The 14,593-nt window shown below is 44.8% G+C and overlaps 1 protein-coding gene across 1 annotated transcript in view; it reads right to left on the bottom strand.

Moving 5' to 3' along the window:
• Positions 1-11,596, bottom strand: part of ARHGAP35 (Rho GTPase activating protein 35) — a 101,139-nt gene extending 89,543 nt beyond the window's left edge. The window contains exon 1 of the mRNA XM_035120790.2: positions 11,161-11,596. The gene's annotated coding sequence lies outside the window, so the exon portion shown is untranslated. The remainder of the gene's footprint in view (positions 1-11,160) is intronic.
• Between the last annotated feature and the right edge of the window lie 2,997 nt (positions 11,597-14,593).

Here is a 14,593-nt window from a genome sequence, read left to right as displayed (position 1 = left end):
CATTTAAGAAACTGGCAAGGAATGATAGCTTAATTCTGTAAGTGTGCCTGCTACATTCTGCATTCCATAGGGGGGGAAATAAAACATCACAGTTGTGATGGACAAAAGGAAGTTTTCGTTATTTTGTCAGATACGATATACAAAATTAGAATATTATAGGCAGGGAAAGTAAGTGTTACTTCACCTGTTAATGTTTACCTTTTTTTAGAATGTCACATCATCAAAACCTCTATTCCAGGCATCCCCAAACTACAACCCTCCAGATGTTTTGGCCTACAACTCCCATGATCCCTAGCTAACAGGACCAGTGGTCGGGGAAGATGGGAATTATAGTCCAAAACATCTGGAGGGCCGTGGTTTGGGGATGCCTGCTCTATTCACTACCACGCCCATTTCAAATATGAATAAAATAAAATACGGTATGTAATGATTTGGTGGGAAGAAGAGGATTAGTAGGGGGAGAAATCCAAGCTGTTCTACAATAACATTAGTAGTATTGTTTACATAGTGTCCCCAACATAAAATAATAAACAAACAAACAAACAAACTTGTATACCACCCTACATCCGTAGATCTCAAGGTGGTTCACAATATAAAAACACAATATAAAAAATACATAATGAAAATAAAAACAACCCACTAATCCCCCTTCCCACAACATGTTTTAAAAGAGCATTAGATATCAATCAGCCAAAGGCCAAGTTAAAGGTATATAATGAAGGCACCAGCCAAACCTCCCTGGGGACAGCATTCCACAAACAGAGAGCCACCGCAGAAAAGGTCCGTTCTTGTGTTGCCCTCCTCCTGTGCAATATCTCAAACTATGGAAGGAATGAAACAATCGCCAGGAGTTTTCAGGTGCATTCCTTGCACACAGGCATCTCTCATCCTAAACCTTTTTGGTCACACAGACATAGGCATAACACTGCTGTCATGTCAGGGTAATGTACTGTATTCTGTGCCTGGCACAGGTGTTGCTACGTACTGCTCTAATCTCATGGTGCTGGCACAGTGTAATCTTTAAGATCTTACCTGGACATGAGCTGGAGTAGAGGAGAGATCTATCCACAGCTAATAACCATGGGATCAACACAGAACCTTTATGTTCAGAAACAGTATCATATGATGCGGACAAGCAACAAAACAACTCTGCTGTTGAGCTTCTAGAGGAATCTAGCTAGCTACTCTTGGAAACAAAATGCTGGACTAGATGAACCTTTTGATCTGATCCAGCAAAGAAGCTATTCTTATTAAACAGGTGGTCTTTGAAAAACACATGCAGACAGAACAATGGGGCGTACTCATTTTTCCATGTTTTTGGTGTTAACACAAATGCCTTCTATATTAAATTTATCAAATTGTTTATTTATGTTGTTTTTCTTGTATTGCCTGTTGGTCAGAGGATTCAAAAAAATAATCAGTAGGCTTCAGCCCATTAAAATTATCACAACAGCAGCATCACTTTGCCAATAAATAACTGTTGATGAGAAGCATATGCTTGCATCATGCCTTATCAGTTTATAGTGACAATTATCACCAAGGCATTTAGAGAACTCCTACCTTGCTACTATAAAAGTCATTATCTAGAAACAAGAGCATCTACCCTTGGGCACTTGTGTTTTTTTTGGGGGGGGGGGTATTTTAGCTGCTTCCAACTGAAAAATACACACTTTCCTTCAATCTAAAACTATACTAACTGTTGCCCAGGCTCAGGCCATGAAGAAATCATGCTATATAGCTAATATCTTAATGGCTCCCTTCTAATTGCTTCAATTCACATCCTTCAGCATTTTCACCACCACATTTCCAGATTGCTCGCGACACACCAATGAGGGCTAGAAACCACAGTACAGTAATAAAAATGCCCCTTAACCTGGTTGAAAATTATATGTGAATGTCATAAAAATTTATTAAATTATATATTCATAGGCTCTAATCCTGCTGAAAGTTAGTCATGGCTAATGTGAGTCTAATAACCTTCAATAGAACTTTACTTGAGTGCATCTGTGGGCAACACTCAACTATTACCCTTTATCAGACCAGTAAGTGCTGTGCTATGGCTTAGGATGACAAAGCATGAACAAATCAGAACAAGCTTCAGGCCCACATGCTCCCTTACATGCCTCCACTGCCAAAGCTAGTAAGAGAACAGAAGCTTCTGTCTCACTATGTTTTGTCATGTTGTCCGGACCAACAAACTGTGGTTAATACCAACTATGGTTTCAAACCAACCAACTTCGAATCCTAATTGACTATATAGTTCCTGTTTAAATTAACCATAGCTAAGATTAACAGGGTCACAATAAGAGCTGTGGTTAATCAAAAGCAGAACCAAAAAGCTTCTCAATTCATCTAAGTGAAGAGGATGAAAGGGGAGTGCACAAGCAAAAATCTCATATGGACTTCCTGTACTGTTGGCATCTGTCCATCTCAAGAGACAACGGAGTGCACCTCTGGGAGTGAAGTCAAACTGCTGCGATAGCATCACCGAAGCAACCTCCCCAGGGCTCAAGCCTAGGCAATGCATATGGAGCTCCTGGGATGCCCAGATGACAAGACCCACCCCCTCGGCCTCCCTGACATTGTCCAAAAGAAAGCAGAGCAATACATCTTGGCTGCAGGAGTTGCTAGAAGGAGGCACGAGACTCCACTCTGGATTTGTGTAGGGTTTTCTCCTTAGCCTATTCTCTTGAAGATGTCCTGCAAAGCAGTGGATGTTTAGGATCAGAGTTTTCCCTCTCCTAGATGGGCTACCTTTTCAGGTTGATGTCTCCCATCTACCCTTCAGCTCCCTCTATGCATGTGCAGAAGCTAAGGAATTGGTGGTCCCTGGTTTAAATGATACAGCAACCATTTGGTATGCACATTTGCTCAGGGAATAAATGACTTGGAAAGCTAGAAGCTTGATTTAAACTATTTAAATCACCTTGATTTACAAATCAATCGACCTACCTACCTATTTCTAGATGTCAATGACTGTACTCATAGAAACATGAAATCTTGACATGTCTTACTCTATTCTACAATAACTGAAGTTAGTCCAAAATTGCTATCACTTCCATAAAAATGAAACAAATGACACACCTCTCCAGAAAGAATAAAAAACTTTATTAAGGTGTGAGGAAATTCTGGCCCTCACTTGTTGCTGGATTCCAACTAGCGTCAGCCCCAGTTTGTCTTCTTTTTATGTTGCTTTTAAAAAAATATACAACCACTGTTTTGTTTTATCTGATAAGATACAGAATAGTTGTTCAAAAGTCAAAACACATAAATAATAAAAATTTAAATCCTCACCTTGGCAAGTGGTCTTTCTAAGCAACCAATAAAGTTTTGCTTTCAGACCTTATCCAAAAGTTCAAAATGATTCATCAGCACATCACACTAAACTGGGACAGGAACCTCTGGCCCATGGGCCCAATTTGGTCCATGAGGTCATTTCCCCCAAACCTTGCATGGGTGGACTTTAAGGGGGGGGGGTGTCTGCTTGTTTTCCGTAAGCATGCAATAAAAACAAGTGGGCACAGTTTTTTTACTCATCACTTCACAATGGAGCAGTCCTTGCAAGAGCCAAGCTCTGTGTTTCACACCAGCACTAACAAGACTACAGTGGTGCCTCGCTTAACGAATGCCCTGCTTAACGAAATTTCCACTTAACGAAAGGATTTTTCGAGTGGAGGTTGCCTCGCTAGACGAATTCGTTTTATGAAAAATTCGTCTAGCGAATTGCGGTTTCCCATAGGAATGCATTGAAATTCAATTAATGTGTTCCTATGGGCAAAAAAAAATCAAAAAAATTTCGATGCATTCCTATGGGATTCGCTAGACGAATTTTTCATTATAAGAAAAGACCTGTGGAACGAATTAAATTCGTCTAGCGAGGCACCACTGTACTCCATTGCACAGCAATGAAGAAATGGGAGCTTTTCCCCACACACAGTCCCTCCTCTCCATAGCTAAGACCCAGAGCAGGGACTCACTTAAAGTAGGCGCCCTTTGCAGCAGTTTCTCCCACACTTTTAAAGATTGCACCAGCCCAGTGCGGGAGAAACTGCTGCAAAGAACTCTCAGATCCCCCCCCCCCGCTCATACACACCCTATCCTTAGACACGAATATATAGGGAATGCAAGGGATTTTGACAGATAGGTGGGACAATCTGCCTGCCAATCATGTGTTGTCACAACACATTTGTTATTGCCAGGTGGATTGCCCTGCACATCTGTCAAAACTGGCTCACAGAAAAGGTTCAGCACCCCTGCACCAAACCACAGTGTGCACAAGCCAGAATGAGCTGCAGCAAGTCTCATGCACTCACTATTCCCTGGCTGTGTGGCCAGGAAGAGCTTGGAAGCTTTTGTTTAACCATGATTTGTTGTGTCATCTACAGCAACAAATTGTGGTTAACATTATCTATAGTTAATTTTAAAGCAAGAAGCCAACTAAGCCACAGTTACTGAAGCAGGATTATTTAAACTAGCCATACTCAAGATTAACCTCAGTTCCAGGTCTGGACAACATGGCAAATTGTGATTAATAACAAGCAGAAACAAGACCTTCCAAACTCTTCCTTTCAGGGTGAAAGGGAAGCTGAGTGCATGACCCTGAGATTTCTTGCAGCTCAGTCTGGCTTTTCTGGCTTGTGCTAAGCTATGGTTTTATGTGATGTGTAAAAGAAGTGTTTACACATAAGGTTTAGTCAGCAAACCTCTTAAGAAGACTGCAACAGTTCAGATCTAACACCAAACCAGGGTCTGGTACTATGTAAACTAGGCCTGTACTCTGGTGCTCCCCTCATGCAATCTGATTTTCTTTCTCATTGACATTTTAGCACAAGTCATAGTTTGCCTGGCTTAGAGGTAACAGTAAACTATGGCGTCCACTAAATCAGAAGGGAGAAAAATCAGAATGCATGAGAGAATGTGTGTGAGCACAGAGCTTGCTCACACAGTGCCAAACAAAAAACCCTACAAGGGTAGAGGCAGCACTATTCACCATGATTCAAAATATTTAGGAAAAGCAATGCTAAACCTTTTGGTCAGACTACTGACCAGCCAATTAGTGACCACGGCAAGGTGCCTTTTATGAAATAAATAATCAAGTTATATACCACTTGGTTGTAAAAAGCATCAAAAAGATAAAACAAGAAAATCAAGAAAAATTTACAACCCTACTTTAAAACATACAAAGGTTAAAATACTAAAATAGATTAAAATTACCTCAACTTCCTAAGCATCTGGGTAAAGGTAAAGGGCCCTCTGACCATTAGGTCCAGTCGTGACCGACTCTGGGGTTGCGCGCTCATCTCGCATTATTGGCCGAGGGAGCCGGCGTATAGCTTCCAGGTCATGTGGCCAGCATGACAAAGCCGCTTCTGGCAAACCAGAGAAGCACATGGAAACGCCGTTTACCTTCCCGCTGTAGCGGTTCCTATTTATCTACTTGCATTTTGACGTGCTTTCGAACTGCTAGGTTGGCAAGAGCTGGGACCAAGCCAACGGGAGCTCACCCCGTCGCAGGGATTCGAACCACTGACCTTCTGATCAGCAAGCCCTAAGGTTAGTGGTTTAACCACAGCGCCACCTGGGTCCCCACAAGCATCTGGGTAGGCTTGTCTAAATAAGAATGTCTTTAGCAGGCAACAAAAAGAGTACAGCGAAGGCATCTGCTTTATTTCAACAGGCAGGGAGATCCAAACTGTAGGTGCTGTCACACTAAACCATTGAGTGCTTACAAATGCGGAATTGGGTATTATATGGCACCTGTAGTAGTGCCAATTCCATTCATGTTATGTGTACTTAAAATACACACTCCTAATACTTCCTAAATGTGTCCCCACATACTGAGCAAGTTGTATATCTCTAATTGAATTCCACAGTATAAAAATATACACATGGCTTTAAGTGGCAGCAATTTTTAATCACTCCAAGGAACTATACGAATGCAAGCAGTTCAATTTGTTTCTTAACCACAAAGACAAGAGGAAAAGTTTGAGAGTTATCTGTCTGCACACAATGACTATGCTATGTCAGAATTAGAAAGGGAGCTGCAATCAAGAGGTTTTTTTGATAAGCGTAATAGAAAGGAATTCAATCAGAACAAAAGGAAAGGTGGGAAGACTGGGAAAAGCAGGATATTTCAGGCAATCACATTAAAATGACTCAAGAGGATACTTAATACTGAAAATACCTCGCCATCCTTCAAAAATAAGAACCTAATAGTGGAATTACAGAGTGTGAAAATATATCTGCTGTAATAAACTGGAAAGTAGCTGGTTCTTTAGCTAAAAATACTAAATCAACAGGGCTAGAAACAGACCAATGTGCTACTTTGTTCCTGAAACACAGCAATTCAACTATTCATTCAGTTGTTATTTGAGGACAAGGTCAAAAATTACTATAACAAACACTGAGCACTGAATGAATTTTTAAAACATGTTTAAGCTATATAGTCCTAAAACATGCTAACTGGTAACATAAGCAAAACAACTGCACTTGCTTCCAAGTAAACATTTAAAGGTTTAGGTGCCAGCTACAAAAACAGTGCCAGGATGGATCAATTCTCTCTCCTTTAAACATACATTCTTCTATCCGAACTTGACTCAAGGAGATGCAGTTGCATTACATGAGAATAACATAGATCTTTTATAAGACAGGTGTCAACTTATCAATTCTCCTGGGCTTTCAAGCACAGAATCCTAAGCTATTCTTATACAAAGAATAGTTGAAATATTACTATTTATTCCCTTGGCTCAGCACATCCTAGCACCCCAGTTTTACCTACTCAAGTGGTAAGAGTAAGAAAAAAATGCTTAACCTTTGCAGAACATGCACCTTCTTTGAGACAAAAGAGCCTCAGCAACAGGCATACACTCAGAACTATTACAGAAAATGTTACCTCCAAGGATTCTTGAAGCCATAAATATAAGAACAAAAGCAGATGCAAATATATCACTGGCTTTGAATTTCCTCCTTCATTGTCAGCTCTCAGCATGGAACAAGAGCATCTCCAACAGCTCCTAGCAAAGCAGTTACATAGCTCGGGAGCATAGGGAAAATCAGCTCTCAGTGAAGCCGTCTACTCATTCTATTATATAAAATGCTCTCACAGAGGAACACACACTAACATTTCTCTCTAAGAATGTGAATAGTGGTAAGAAGCCAGGAACAAGGCTTCAGTCCACACTGGGGTGGGGGGTGGGGACTAGCTATTTACTGCCACATCCTGAAAATCTGCTACTGGCAATATTTTCAGACCTCACTAAAGAACAAACTTGAATTTTTGAGACCAGAACTCTCTGCAACTGAACACTCAGATGCAGATGAATCTAAAAGCCCTTTCAGGATCAAATTAATTTCCTACTGAATATAATTAACCAGCCTTACAAAAAAAAACCCTCCTCAGCTAATGGTATGCATAATCTGAGTCCTTGCTAAGATTTCTCCAGCACCATGTACAATTAAAACCTCATGGCTGTTCCACTCATCAAAATTATTTTGACTTGCATCACAAGGGAACATTTCTGCTTGTATCACCGACTGATTCACATGATTACTTATATGTGGATACTCATTTAAACAAGGACTGAGTAGTAATTTTGAACTGAATGATCATTTGGAGAACTGCCTTTGCAAAAAAAAAATCTAATGGTCAGAATATATTGGTGTCAATACTGAGGGTGTAGACTCCGTTTCTCTTTCTGTGCACAACACCAAACAGAAAGCTATAATTTCACACAGGGCCGGAATCAGAACTACAGCTACAAAAATATACTTCAAACTTCTCAAAACATCCAAGAGAACTTTTATTCAATTAGCTTTAGACCAACAACACTGTAAGCCCCAGTTTCCTGTCCTGTTATTAGAATTAAGATATTTGATATAGCAGGCAGTCTTTACTAACTTCTAATTATCTGAACATGATCCAGCTCAAAAACAGAATCATCCATAAGGATAAAATGCTGACCTAGCTTTTAGTCTAGGACTGAGTCCCTGCAATTTAATCAGTGACTAAAAGTAAAGAGATAACGTCTAAACTGGGCACCCATCACTTGCCTTTCAGAACTGCCTGCATAAGAATATTATTTGGTGATGCCTCCAAACAGGGACAAGAAGTAAGATGGAAAATATTGTACTGAAATAATCTGATATATTCATGGTTTGGAACTCTTCTGCTGTCTGATTTTTAGGGAAGGTCAAAACCAGGGTAAGGTAAACGAGTTCCACCATGACCATTTCCTATCCTGAAACGAGAGAAAGATGGTGTCCTAACATGTTCTGTAGCTCATCACAAAGCCACAGAATAAATTTCTCCCCATAAAATAATTTAAAAAGAATTCTCAAGAAAAAAATCATTGCTCTCAACTACACAACCGAAAGCACAAAGGTGAGGCGATATCTGTGACTTTACCAGGAGGTTCAAGACTTGCAGACTATTAACTGTAATCTTACCAAGAATTTTGATGGTTTTATATTTTTGTAAACCCATTAGAGGTTGTCTTGCAATCAAGTGGTATCTACATTTGAAAAACATGAAAGGAAAAGAGTCTGAAAAAATAAAGGAACTTTACGGAAGAGTTTCCCAGGAGTTTGCAATCTCTCTAAGAAAATGTTCTCTCCTTTTTCTCTCCATTTTGAATGACTTTTAAGAAAAAAGTATTTTGATGGAGCCATATGCCCTCAACCAACGTTAAGCATAGTGAAAGGGAAAAGGGTCCTTGTTTCTCCAGATACATCTTGTTCTACCTTCTTCTCCAGTACTGTATTACCAACCATCTTCAAGAGCTGAATTTAATTATCATCATCTTGATAAAGTCTTGTTAAAAAAACACAGTTTGAACACACATTAACAAATTGGAAATTCCATTACCCTTCATAGGATTAAGTAATTAGGATGACTACACATGTCGGAAATATGCCATTCCTCAGAAACCTGGGAGATGTCCCAGAAGAGCAACATGGACAAGAAAGAGAAACACTAAGACATTTCCCACAATCCTACCTATCAAAAATAAGTAGAGAAGCTGGGGGCTGCTTTAAATGTTGCACTTTTTCTACACAAAAAGCACAGAGAAAGGGAAAAGAGATGGGGGGGACCAAGAATAGATGCCTATTTTTCCCCTACAAGACAAAAGAGGGAGGAGGGGGAGGAGATAATGCACACAATGAGAAGTCAAAAGTATGCCCCATTTTTACCTACAGAGTTTGGGGGCATGCACAACAGGACAGCAGGCACCACTTCTCAGCCCAGTAGTGCATTCAGGGAACAGTCACTTTCCCCTTATGCCATCTTCTCAACTTATCCAAATGCCTTTAAAACCTGGAGAATCTCCACATCCCAAAGAACTGAGCTGAGGAAAGCTGACACTTATTTATTCAGAAGTTTTCTTATCTGCCTAGGACAGGTTACAACAATATTACAATAAGACAATATTAAAACAAAACAGGTCAATAACAAAAATCAAAATCAAATATACAGGTATGGCCCTGCAAACATCACAAAAAACAAAACTGTCACAGGCCAACATAAAGAAGAATGTCTTCAGCATACAGAAGCTGTATGTTGAGGATGCTAGAAGCTTGGAATGGGGTTTTCAGAATATAGGGGGTGCCATGGAGTGTTTTCTGCCATACCCAATACTTCAGAGGGCAGCAGAACTGCCAAGAGTGCACCCTCTGCCAATCTTAATATCTGAAGATCATTAGGAAGGGGAGCAGTCTTTCAGATATTTGGGGCCTAAGACATTCAAGGCTTTCAAACACCAACATGAGCATCCTGAACTGGACCCAGAAAATATCTGGCAATCAGTGCAGTGGTTTCAAATCAGGGGTGATTTGAGTTCTAAATGGAACACCAGCGAGTATCCTGGCTGCTGTGCTTTGGACCAACTGAAGTTTCCAAGCTGTCTTCAAGGGCAGCCCCACAGTGTGCATCACAATAATTCAATCTGGAGTTTAACACAGTGCATAAACAGCCATTTGCCACCCCAACCATCCACCTCAGATCATGCTTTGAGGAGGCAGAACCACCCAGGCGAAATCAGCAGGTAGACTACCACTGGTCCCTGTCCAACATTAACTCAGGGATGAAGATGCTGGCAAGAATTTTTCTTTGCGTCTCTCTTCCCTGAGCCTCGTAGTTCCCCCCACCCCACCCCACCCGGCAACACTAGGGCTTCCCTCCAGGCAAAATAGCAGAAATTTCTATCAACCACTGGGGGTGGTCAAAGACAGAATAATACTTGTTTGCTGGTGTGCTTGAATCCACCTCAGGTTTTATTCTAGGGGCACCCCATGTGCCCTTCCACAAACTCAAGCTCCTTCCCCCTCCCCCCACCCCTTGCCACAATACCCCCGTTTTCAGCTCAGCCTGTGCCTCCATCGCCAGGGCCCTCTGCATGCGTGCTTCTAACCCCCATCCCCACCCCTCTGAACACTGGAGCAGTTTGTGGAAGGGACCCCCATCATCATCATCCCCCCCCACGGCCAGGGATGCAGGGAAGTATATTTCCCCCTGCAAATACGCAGGTGGGGGCAGAGCCTCTTTATCCATGTCAAGTTTGCCAACCCCAAAGTAAATGGAGAGGGCTGAGAAAGAGGGGGGTGGGAGAGAGAGAGATGAAGACTCTTGTATTATTCCTCAGCCACATACCTAAGGGGGGTGTCTTTTTTGCCGTTTGGCTTCCCACACTCCCCCCGACCCTCCCAGGAATTCCTCTACCTCAACGGGGGTGGGAGACATGTATTGGTGGGGGACGGAGCAGGAGGAGGAGGAGGAAGGGGCGTCTCTCATTCCCCCCCACCTCCTCGCAGGCAAGGGTCTTTTCTTCGCACCGCACCCCTCCCCGCGCAATGTGTGCTTGTGCAGTGGAGAGGGAGGGGATTCCTCCATTTCCGAAAGAAAAAGGGGGGAGAGAGAAAGGAGGGGAGGCTTCTTTCCTCTCCCCCTTTTTCCCATTCCACGCCTGAGGTAAACTGCGTTGGGGGGCGTGGGGGGGGGTTTCGCCCCTGCCCCCTCGGGATGAGGCAGGATCGGGGGAGGGGCGCCGCCGCCGCCTCATTGTTCGTTCCCCTCAGTGGGGACCGGGGCGGGGTGCGGAGGGCGGCGGGGAAGGCGAGGCGGGCGAGCGGGGTCTGGGCGGGGAGGCTCCAGACGGAGGCACCTACCGGATCGGCGGCGGCGGCAGCAGCGGGTCCTGGCCGGGCTCTCGGGGCGGGGCGGAGAAGGACCCGAGGCAGCAGCGGGAGGAGAAGGAGGCGGCGCCATGTTCCCCTCCTTCCTTCCTCTCTCCCTCTCCTTTCCTTCCTTCCTCCCTGCCTTCCTTCCTTCCCCCGGCGCGGTGAGAGGAGAGGAGGAGGGTATCGGTGGGTGGGGTGAAGCGAGGGAAGAAAAGCGGCCTTGTAATGGCGGCGGCTGAGGCGGCTTCTTTTCCCCTCACAAGGAGCAGTAGCGGCGGCGGCAGTGGCACCATCGACCGAAGAGAGAGAGACAGGGCGCGAGACCGCCTGTGTGTGTGCGCGTGCGCGCGCCGAGCCCAGCGAGCAAGCGGGGCGGGAGGGGGGAAGACAGGAGGAGGAGGAGGAGGAGAAGCTGCTGTTGCGGCTGGCGGCGTGCGCGCGCCGGCGGAGGGGAGAGAAGTGGGCGGGGCGGGCTAAGGGCTGCAGCGCGAGGGGGAGTGGGCGGGGCTCCGGAACCTCTATTCAGAGGGAGGAGGGGGAGTGCGCGCGCGCATGCAGGCATGCGAGGCAGGTTTGCATGCATAGAGGCGATACTTTACAGAGGCGTGCGCGCGCGGGTCACCTCCTCCCCGCTGGGGGGGCTTTGCGCGCGGGAGGCGTTCCACCGGCTAAGGCTTTTTATTTTTTTTGCATGCCTGCTCGCACAAGGGAAGAGGAGGAGGAGAGGCGGGGCGGCTAACGGGGAGAAGCGCTGCTGCAAGAGGCTGGCACGCGAGCCCGAGCGGTAGCCAAGATAGAGGAGGAGGGGCTGCAAACGAACCCACCCCACCCACGCACGCCCCTCGCGCGGCGGAAAATGCAGCGCAGATCTCTGGCACGGGGCGAAGGGAAGGAGCGCAACGTGTGCCCGGCACTGCCAGGCGCAGCGATGCCTCTTTGGCAGGCGTCCCTAAGATCGCGGTGTGTCTGCGTTTGCGTGTCTTTGAACATCGCCGGCGCGCGCGCACCCACGCCCTCCCTGCCAACGTTGTCGCCCAGGCAGATGCGAGTGCTCCCTCGCAGCGGCGGCGGCCCTTCCCGAGCCAGCGCGCATCCTGGCGCAGGGTGCGCCTCGGATATCGAAGGGCCGCCGAAAGTGCTGCAGCTGCTGCGGACGGTTTGCAAGCCAAATGCAAGGATCCGAAAGTCAGGGGCTCGTGTCGCTCCCCCTCCCCTCCTTCCTTAAGGATGTAATACATGAATAACAACCACCAGCAATGAAACAGAAGCATCCACTGTATTCTAGATAAGGGGGTCAGCAGCTGGAGGCCAAGCTGTGGGGGGCAGATGACGTAGCGAGGGGAGGCAGTTAGCCGGTCCTGCTCTAGGGCCAAAGCAACTTCCCCTGTTCAGTTCTGGCTTGGGCTGATGGGAGTTGGAGTCCAAAATGCCTGGAGGGAGCACCAGGTCTGGAAAGAATGATAGTGGCAAAAGTTATCTGTGACAGAAAACTTATTTTGGAGGGGTGGGGAGCAAACCTTTTGTTACATTTATTACATTTACATTAAAGGGACATCCAACTCCCAATAAACTACGATCTACTCACAGTATCAGAAAACTGGCAGTGATCTACCCATTATCATAAAAAGACTGGTAGCGATCTACCCAAAGTTGTGGAGCTTTTTTTAGTAAGCCAAAGTTGCCTGGGGGGGGGGCTTTTTTGTAAGGAGATTGCTGAGGGGCCAGAGATCAACCAGGATCTACCAAAGTAGATTGCGATCTAACTTTTGGACATGTCTGGATTATTACATTGATTACATGCTCGTACGTGATTTATGCAGGGTTAGAATAGAATCCCAGGTATATTATGGCCTAGCTTCCGAAAATATACACGAGAAGAGCCTGACTGCTGGATCTAACCAGCAGCCCATCTAGTCCAACATCCTGTTCTCGCAGAGCCAACTGGATGCCTGTAGGGGAAGCCTGTGAGCTTCCTATCAAGCCATCATACCCAATATTGTCTACTGCATACTGTGATGGGCAAAAGCTCTCCAAGGTTCCAGGCGACATTCCCATCCTCCCATTTAACTGGAAATGATGGCACCTTCAGCATGCAAGGCATATGTTCCGCATCTCAGGAGAAAAAAGTGGGATATAAATGTAGTAATCTCTAATAATCAGTTGGGGGGGGGAATTGACATTATTACTTCCTTTTCCATTTTGGAAGAACAGTTCCCCCCTCCGCAACTGGAGTCTTCTAATGCAATCCCATGCCTGTTTACTCAGAAGCAAATTCCACTGTGTTCAATGGGGCTTCACCCACCCACCCCAATAAGTGCATTTAGACTTAGGCTGCAATCCCTAAGCCCAACAGAATTGAATTTACGACTAAGAAGACACACAGTCCTACGCACATTTACTTGAGAGTAACCTTCATAGAACTCTGTGACTGCCAAACCAACGCGCATATGATCAGGGTGTTAAATATTTATTTTCATAGAATCAGAATTGTAGACTTGGAAGGGACCACGAGGGTCAGCTTGTCCAGCTCCCTCGGCATGCAGGAATCTGCGGGAATCTTAAAAATCTCATGCACCAAAACTGAATTACCTGGAGGTTTAAATTCTGTGCTTCTAGAAACTGATCCGCCCCTTAATCATTCACAATTTTTGTCACTTTATGAAAAGATCAAGGAATCAAAATATCCAAAAGAACTCTTATTTAAAAAAACAAACTCTCAGCTGTGCAGTGTACCAAGATCCCTTTGTCTGCAATTAAAAACTGGCATTGGTTAGAAATCTGGCAGAACCTCACCCATCCATGACACAGCCTCCGCAGCTCTTAGCGTTCTGGAGAGACAGCTGGGGCTAAAATCCTTTCTGCCACAACGAGCACAGTAAATGTATCATAACTATTGATGTGGCTTCTTAATATAGATAACCGGCGTGCTAATTGCATAATGCAGAGTCGTTTTGCCCTGTACAGAGCCTGCCCCTGGAAAACGATCACATCACACAGACCAGAAGCTAATGGCAGCTCACTTAAATACCTTCTGTGGCTTAATGGGTGGCAAAGGTTTTCCAATGGCCTGGGTAGAAGGTGACCTCTTAAAAAGAAGAAGGGAATTCCAAACCAGAGTATAACGTGACCTTCTGGTGACCACTGTTGTAAATGGCTTTACAACAAATTAATGCAGAGTTCTATCAATGGCTGTTTGTCATGATGGATAGATCAAGCCTCCAAGTTCAGAGGCAGTCTACCATTTGTTGGGAGGGCTTTTGCCTTCAAGCCCTTCCTGGTGGCATCTGTGGCTACTGTGAGAAGAAGGCTGCTGAATTGGATGGACCCCTGATCTGATCCAGCAAGGCAGATTATTTGATAAATTAATTAAGTGAATAAATTAATGGAGGACAGGCTCTGTGGAGCCCTCCCACAGTAGCAG

Source organism: Zootoca vivipara, chromosome 6 (assembly GCF_963506605.1).
Source record: "Zootoca vivipara chromosome 6, rZooViv1.1, whole genome shotgun sequence".
Classification (NCBI taxonomy): Eukaryota; Metazoa; Chordata; class Lepidosauria; order Squamata; family Lacertidae; genus Zootoca; species Zootoca vivipara.
The sequence above is the reverse complement of the archived record's forward strand: the minus strand, read 5'-3'. Positions and strand labels throughout refer to the sequence as shown.